At 44.8% G+C, this 8,153-nt stretch overlaps 1 non-coding gene across 1 annotated transcript; it reads right to left on the bottom strand.

Moving 5' to 3' along the window:
• Positions 1–6,028: 6,028 nt before the first annotated feature.
• Positions 6,029–6,143, bottom strand: LOC121092118. Its single transcript, XR_005829199.1, has one exon. It is a non-coding gene; the product is annotated as a U6atac minor spliceosomal RNA (small nuclear RNA).
• Positions 6,144–8,153: the final 2,010 nt, after the last annotated feature.

Genomic DNA, 8,153 nt, shown 5'->3' on the forward strand with positions numbered 1-8,153 from the left:
GATCAATAATTACCTGTATCAGACTGTTTATCATTGGCACTAACAGGTACTGGAAAGCCTGTGTGGTGAAACCCACCCTATCGTAAACACGCTCAGCTATCTGGTCATCAGGCTGTGGGGTTTTTCTTGTGGGGATGGAGGCTGACACCAAACCCAGCAACAGAACAAAAGCTTGGTCAGAGGGAAGGGGGTTTGCAGCGTATGAAGTGAGTTTTGATTCATTCCCGAGCTCAGATGTTGCTTTGGGAAATGTATTCTCTTCAGGTCTCTCGCTGTGACTCTATAAACAGAGGCAGCGACTGGCATTTGGAGGCACTAAAAGTGATTTAAATGATTCAGCCTGGGATTTCTGCCAAGCAGCACCTCCTTCTGTTTGCTGCGGGGGCTTTTCTGCCTTCCCCCTTGCCGGTGGGTTGGTTGTTTGGTTGTGTTTTTTTTTTCTCCTTCCATGCGAAATTTTTTGAGACTATCCTTTGAGACAGTCTCTTTCTCCTAAAAGAAGAAGGGGGGAAAAAAAAGTTTGCTTCTCCAGATGGACAGCTGCTCCCTGCTCCTTTTGATGTTGCTTTTATCTGCCAGGCCAGTGCTCTCTCACCCTCTCCCCTCCCCTGGAGGCAGTTTCCATGGGGGTCTCAGGGGAGCTTTGTCTCTCACATGTGTTTAAAGAGAAATGTGGAGCTGACACAAAGGCTCCACAGCTCGACCTTTCGCCCTCCAGAGTTATGAGGGCCATAAAGCTCGAGTCCCTGGTAACAGTGCCGATGACCAGGGCAGTTCTGGACACAGACAGAGCTTTTTTGGCAGAAAATTGTTTAACTAAAAATAGTTCTAGGGAGGAAAATAAAAGGTTGTGCAAACTAAGCAATGTCTTTTATTGCCTTATTTGGTGTTACTGGTAGTAGCATGAATTTCTTCAGTGTGGCCAGAGGCAAGACAGCTTCATTGCATTTAATATCAGATTTGAAATGCACGGGGCACAGATAAAAAGTGACATCCTCTGAGGTGCTGGGGAGCAAGCCTGTGACCACCGCCCTGCAGATGCAAAGGATGAAGCTGCCCTGCTGCAGCACCTGACCTCCAGGCAGAGCTGGGCAGAGGCCCAGGATGAGGCACGACCTGCAGGCACTGAGGCTTTCCGCACCAGGCAGCGGCAGAGTTGCTTCTCCTTGCTGGGGAGGAGGAACTTCAGGGTCCAGCAAAGGCCTGAGGAGCCACCAAGCCAGCCAACAAACAACCTTTAGCCTCAAGTCTCTTGAAAGTGTTCAAGTGCCTTAGCTCCAGAGCAGAAGAACTGCTGTTCCCTCACCACTTGCACCTGTGAGGCTCTCCTTAAGCTAGGTGTCCAAGCCGGCTGTCTCCCACCATGATTTGAGTCATTAGCAGTGCGATCTTTCTCTTTTTTTAACTCCTATTCAGACTAGCTAGTAACAGATGTTGGATCCAGGTGCTCCACAGTTGAGGCAAAAGGTTCACTAGCATTTGCTTTCTGCAGAAGCTCTTGCCTTCTGCCTAAAATGGGCCAGACACAGAATGAAAAGGGAGAAAAAAAACCTGATTCTTTTCCCTCCTGAAAAGGGTATTTATTTGCAGGAGAGCTGCGTGAGTGTTGAGTCCCTGTGCATAAGTTCTAACAAGTGGAAAAGTTTCCACAGACGAGTGACTTGCCCACAACATCTATTAGCCTGGTGACAAAGCTGCTCTCCTCAGAGGTTCCAGGTACCAGCAGAGAAATTCAGAGGTGTGTCCTTAATTTCCTTAAGGGAAGCTCTAATGTTTGAATGCTGGGGGTGATAAAGGGCAGGTGACCATGAAGCTTTGTCCCCTAGTCTTCTTTCTTCCAAGTTAAACTTGCTGCAGTATGGCCTAGCTGTGCAGACAGCATAGGCGGGCGGGGGGGGGGGGGGCGTGGGGGGAGCTGCTGCCGAGCAGAGGTTCCACTGTGTGCACGAAGGCTCTGAGCAAGAGTTTCAAAATCTTTATAGCATCTAAATATTGTGAGAAAATGCCTCATTCTCTTCGGGAGCAGGTTGCTGGGGAGCAGAGGCCACCTGTTACATATGTGTGGTGTATCAGCTTGATGTGGTTCCGACCAAGGCTTAGGGCTATGGCAGAGATATGACACTTCCCAGGAAACTTTCCTTAAACTTTTGTTCTTCCAAACCAGAAAAAGTGAGGGTCACTTGCTGTGCAATGGGAGGACAGTTTTTTCCTACTCACAAAAAAAATTCAGGAGACTTATTTTAGGTTAAATAAAACAAGGCCAAGAAGCAGGGGGAGAGAGGGGAAATCAAGTTTCCGAAAGAAAGAAAAACTTTGGTGATTTATGCTGAGGTATTTTGTGTTTTTAACCTGAATACAGCTACTGTTAGAGCAGACAGGGAGAATTTTTACAATGGCATGTAATGATAGGACAAAGGGAATGGCTTTAAAATAAAAGAGGGTAGGTTTAGGTTGGATATAAAGAAGAAATTCTTCACTATTGAGAGTGGTGAGGCACTGGAACAGGTTGCCCAGAGATGCTGTGGATGCCCCATCCCTGGAAGTGTTTCAAGGCCACATTGGATGGAGCTTCGAGCAACCTGGTCTAGTGGAAGGTGTTCCTGCCCATGGCAGGGGGATTGGAACTAGATGATCTTTAAGGCTTCTTCCAACCCAAACCATTCCATGATTCTATGATTTTTACACCAAAAGGTACACACAGAAAACACAGCCAGCATCTCTTTCCACTTACACGATCTCTCACCCTGGTAGTATTTTTGCTTGAAACAAGCAGCTTTGTGCGTCAACACGAGGTAAAACTCCCTGTGCAACCATGCACTAACAACCACTTGCAGGAATTCTTTGTGTGGATACATTTGTCTGCCTGTCTTGCATGATAAGGTGCGCATATGCACTCTCATTTTCTTTCTATAAATCTCCTTTTCGCTTCAGAAAGTTGTAAACCTAAAGATAACAGCACACACTCTCTTAAAAGCAAGGTTGACACTGAAATCCTTGGCTTAAAAATGTTGCCTGGAAGAGAAAAATCTCCCTCAGCCCAAAGGCAGCAGATTTGGCTCATGTGCCAATTGTCGCTCTCCCACCACAGGAGCGTGCTAGGAGGGGAAGGAACAGTGCAAAAAAGGAGTGCAAAGGGCAAGCAGTCCTTTGGCTCTGGCCATCCTTCAGTGGTATATGAACCTTAAGGGGATCACATGATGGGAATAGAGGGAAACAACCACCTAGGTCCTCTAAATCACATCACCTTGTAGTATCAGTGAACACAATCTCTTCCCTCCCATCTATCACCCTCACACCAGACAGATCTTGAATGCAGAGGAGAACTGAGCACTTCTGCTCCAGAGCATGCGTCTGGGGTGGTTAATAACAGATGATCCTAATCACCGTTCCTGGAGCCCAGGGCTAGCTGATAACTCTCTCTTCTGATTACTGACCCCCACAATCCTCTCATTCCTGAGAAGGAACAGATATTGTGAACAATGGGTTTTAGCAACAGGGACAAAAACAGTCCTTTTGCTCAAGGAGTTTGGACAGCAAACTAAGGGAGCAGCAGGGTGGCTGAGCAGCCAAACTACAGGGCTGGGAAAGATCTGCATCGTGTATCTGGCTCTGCCACAGGCTTGCTCTCAGTGACCTTAGGAAAAAAAGTTAAGGTCTCACAACCTCATTCTCTTCCTCTGGAAAAATCAGGATAAGAACAGTGACTCCAGAATGGCATTGTGAGGATATATCACTAATTGGTATTTATAATACACGTTGAATTTTCCAGAGTAAGATGGGATATAATATTAACAACTGAGAAACACGCTTTGCTGAAACTGCTTCTTCACTCAGAGAGTGGTTTTGCTGCTTCGGCAGCAGCCCTTGAGGCTGCATTACCACTGAAGGGTAGCCTCACCAACTCTCCATTTACACTTTAAAACCTCTACACAGGCAGCAGCGGAGTCAGAGATGCAGCTGCAAGAAGAAACCACACACCACAGTTGTGCAGGTGCATGTGGGCCCCAGTAGGAAAGAATATTAACTATTTCCTGGTAATAGGGACACTGAGGTCCTTCAGGCAGATAAAATAATCTCAGCACAGTTCAGGACACACAGCCTGTGTAGGAAGCTACTATCCAAATGAATACACAGCTGTGCTTAACAGATCCTAGCTTAAATGGCTACAGACTAAATATTCTGGATTCTCCTTCAGATTCAGCTAAATTTGTGCACTGCATGTCCCGTATTTTCCATGTGGCCTGGAAAGCTTTCATCCTACGACTGCCATTAGTGCTAGTTTAAAGCTTTGTGTCTGGAAGGCATAGTTGATATTTACCCCAGTATTCCAAGATCAGATCCATTTTTTGTAACAAGCTAATCATATTATTTGCATCTCTCCTTGACAAAAAGTTGAAGCAGGATCATTTTTTGGGTCCATTAGGTACCTGGGAATTAGAACAATAATTCACAACTTACGCTTTTTTAGGAGAGTTCTATCTTTTTGGAAGAAAATTGTCTGTTTTGATTCTTCTAACATTATTTAATTACAATTATTGTCTGAAATGGAAACTGCATGATTATTTGCAAAACTAGGAAGGCATGTTTCCCTTCTCTGAAAAGACTGATGTGACAATCAGGCCTCCAGTATGAATGTATACATAAACTACTTTTAAAAATCATTTTCTATGAAACTGCTTCCAGTTATCTGGTTCACTAGAATACCAAGATGCAAATCTAGGCAAAGTAGATTATTTTTTTTATATACAGTCAATATCTGTTAACCTATAGTAGGATTGGCTGAGCTGAAGCTGCTGCAGGAGATAATGAAGTTCTGCTGAAACACAGCAATGCTCCAATAAAGCCTGATAATGATAATGCATTAAAATAACAACATGTGGCATTGCAATCCACCCACACATCATCATGCATCACACCAAAAATGTCATGATGTGCTGACGGTTAAGTTTCTCTTCTAAAATCACAAAGCTGTCAGTTCTAGCTGCCACGCTCACAACAAACTGTGCTTTTTCATTTCATGTCTTTGGCTGGTCTTGACTGTACCCAGGATCTTTCTTACTTGAAATGGTGATGGTGGATGTTCTTTAAGCATTTAAAAATGGGATTCAGAAAAATACTTAGCCATCCAAGTTTCCACTCTTACAGAGCCCCACCTGAACAGTAGGAGGCTGTAAAACTAGGCAGAAAATCTAGTAAGAAAGAAGTCTGGCACCAGATTTCCATGCCTTCTGCTTTCAAGCAGAGCAGAAATTAGCCTCTGTCTTTCAATTCTACTTGAAATATAAGTTCTGCAGGTTTTCCAAATGCCTTTGCACTTACAACCATTTGAAAGCTTACATTTGGCACAAGTGTCAGCAGTGGTTTAGGGTGGTAGCTGGAATGATGGCAGAAGTGGAATTTTATCTTCCCTCTATGTCATGATAATAAAATAGTTATGAAAACTTTTTTATATATTTGCTTTCTTGTCTGTTTGATAAATAAGACAAGACATTCACAATCACTTACCCTTAAGAGCTTCCACTTTTCCTGCCACTGGTGGAGCTAAAGTAAAGCTGAAAAATTTTAGGAAAAATTGCTTGAATGGATCCAATCCATTGGCTAAATCCAAGAAAGGCCTGCCTGTATTAAGGTTGCGGCCTGGGTGGAGTTTTGTTTCCTATACCCTAAATTTTAGCTTTGGTAACCTCAGCTACTACTTAACTCTGCAAATACCTACTTTCAATAGGTGCTTCAACTCTTAACATCAAAAAATCCCATTTAAACACTTACAGTTCTATATCTACACATGCTTACTAGCACTTCAGTGTTTGCAGGTCAGAGAAGTGTGACTTCTACTGCATATCACAGGTCAATGGAGATACAGACAGAAAACATTTATTCTCTCCAGCCTTTCCTCCTTTTCCTGGTTGGGTTGGATGATGTTACCTGCTGCCTTTCCCCACCACCGCCCTCTCAAAGCATCAGTGATGATGATGACAATGATCCTGTGCTTTCACACAAGAGCTTGGCAGTTGTGACAGTCTTTCCAGGACATACATTAGATGCCACAAAGTAAGTGCCAACCTTAAACACGGTTTAGTCCATTAGGACTTCTTCCATCCTAACCAAGGGGAGTGCTGTCCTGCTCTCATTTCGTATTTCTAAGGTACTGGGGAGATGCACATAATTCCTTTCTGAAGGGCCTGAAATTCACATTTCGCACCTCCCTATAAAATGTTATAATGATCAGGGGAGAGACTGGGGTAGGATGTTTCTCCTCTTGTAGGTCTTCCAGCAGGGAAGGGAAAGAAAATTGGACTCACTGTCAGAGAGAGTAACAGTGGTTATGGCTGTCATGCCTTACTGGCTAGAGCACTTGCTGGCTTGGCTTCCTTGCCCGGCCTCAGAATTGCTTTTGCAATAAGCAGCTATTGCATGAAGTACCTAAACATCCCTGAGATCAACATGTAGAGCCCAGGACAGTTACATACTTTTCTTCTGGTCCAGCTCATTTCTAATTCTTTCCCAGAGCTGCCCTTCCAAGAAGAGTCCTTGGGAGTACCCCCAAATCTCTTGTCTAGTGGCCAAAGTACTCTAAGCAGTTGTGGCTTTTAGGGGGGGGTGCAGAGGGGTAGGAAAGGGCAACAGCAAGGCTTCATTGCATTTCACACTTTTGGCCAATTGCACCTGCTCAGATTCCACACACGTGAATTATGTGATGTGACAGTGGCCATGCAACTGTGCACTACCTATTTCCCTCTGCACTTAGATCAGAGCTCTGTGTGTCTATCCCTGCCTCTTAGGTGGTCTGAACCTCCTCAATGTCCTGGCTTCTGCTCCATTGGGGTGGAAATTTGGTATTGCAAAGCCTGGCCCTGTAGTGAAAAAGTTCCTTTTTTGGACCCAGCAGGTACAGTGTGGGAGTGTAGCCTGCTTATATTTCGGTACCATTCAGTCCTCAGTCTTCTAGGTGATACTTCCAGTAAGAACTGCAGTGATGGGCATTTAGTTATAGCAGCAATATTTTATTATTGGGACTCCTGTCCAGTGTCCACTGCGTGACCATTGTCCTCAGGTGTCACATCACAAAGGCAAGCGAGCACTTCCTCAGCAGTAGGAGGTTTGGATGGCTTTTGTACACAGACAGGTTTAAAAACAGGGAAAGGTCTTACAGACCCCATTACTGGTCCACAGAGCCACTGATTCCTGAAGCATGGCTGGTACACAAATATAGAAGTAGATGTGAAGCAGTGCATGGTCTTCTTAGGGAAAGGACTTTGGGAACTTCCCATACAGATGTGGGCTGCGTCTCCTCCCTGTACGTAATGCAGGGGAAATGGAAGATGAGAAACACCAAGGGTGGGAATTAAGACTGTGTTTTCATTTCCTCTTTCTTGTTTGTTACTTGGTCCTTCTCTAGTAAAAGAGGAAAAAAAAAAAAGACAACAAAAAAACCAGCTGCACCTGGGTTTTTACATATTCTCTTCCACTTCAACTCGTTCACCTCCTGACAACACTAAACTCCAGAAAATGCAGCACACTGTCTCTTTAAGAAAGACTGCTCCCTGCCCAGCTGTTGACTTGCCTGAAGGTGAGACCTCTGCTTAAATTCATGGCTCCAGCTGTCAAAAGCAAAGAAAAGCAGCTTTTCCTTGGCGGCTCTCTGCTTTGGGTAGAATTTGACATCTTCCTCAGTCAGCAGAATTTAATCAGCATCAAGTGCCCACAGCCGCTCAGCTTCACCACCGCTGGGCTGGGGCTGGGGAGCCAGACCTGGGGAGGAGAGGAGGGGGAGTCCGCAACACAGCAGGCACAAACAGACACAGGCACAATCGCTTGTTTCTATAGGAAATCCAAAGCTTGTCACTGTCTAGGGAGAGCCTCATTATACTCGTTGACTTAAGAATTGCTGTTATCACGCAGTAACCTTACCCGACTTAGGCTCTGCTGTGTCCTTCCTCAGCAGCTGAGAGCAGTAAATGGAGTGAATTATTGACAGCTGACAATGATACTGATTTCCAAAAGAGGCTGGTGAAATGGGTTCAGGGATATGGTTTCCCAGACTTGAGTGAACAAGTAAAGCCAAGGGAGTGAGTCCTGAGATCACCATGCTGTGCTTGCCTTCCTCCTAGAGAAGATGAGTGCCTTTAGTTATTGTCACATGGATGTCAACA

The sequence above is a fragment of the Falco naumanni genome, chromosome 7 (genome assembly GCF_017639655.2).
Source record: "Falco naumanni isolate bFalNau1 chromosome 7, bFalNau1.pat, whole genome shotgun sequence".
Taxonomy (NCBI): Eukaryota; Metazoa; Chordata; class Aves; order Falconiformes; family Falconidae; genus Falco; species Falco naumanni.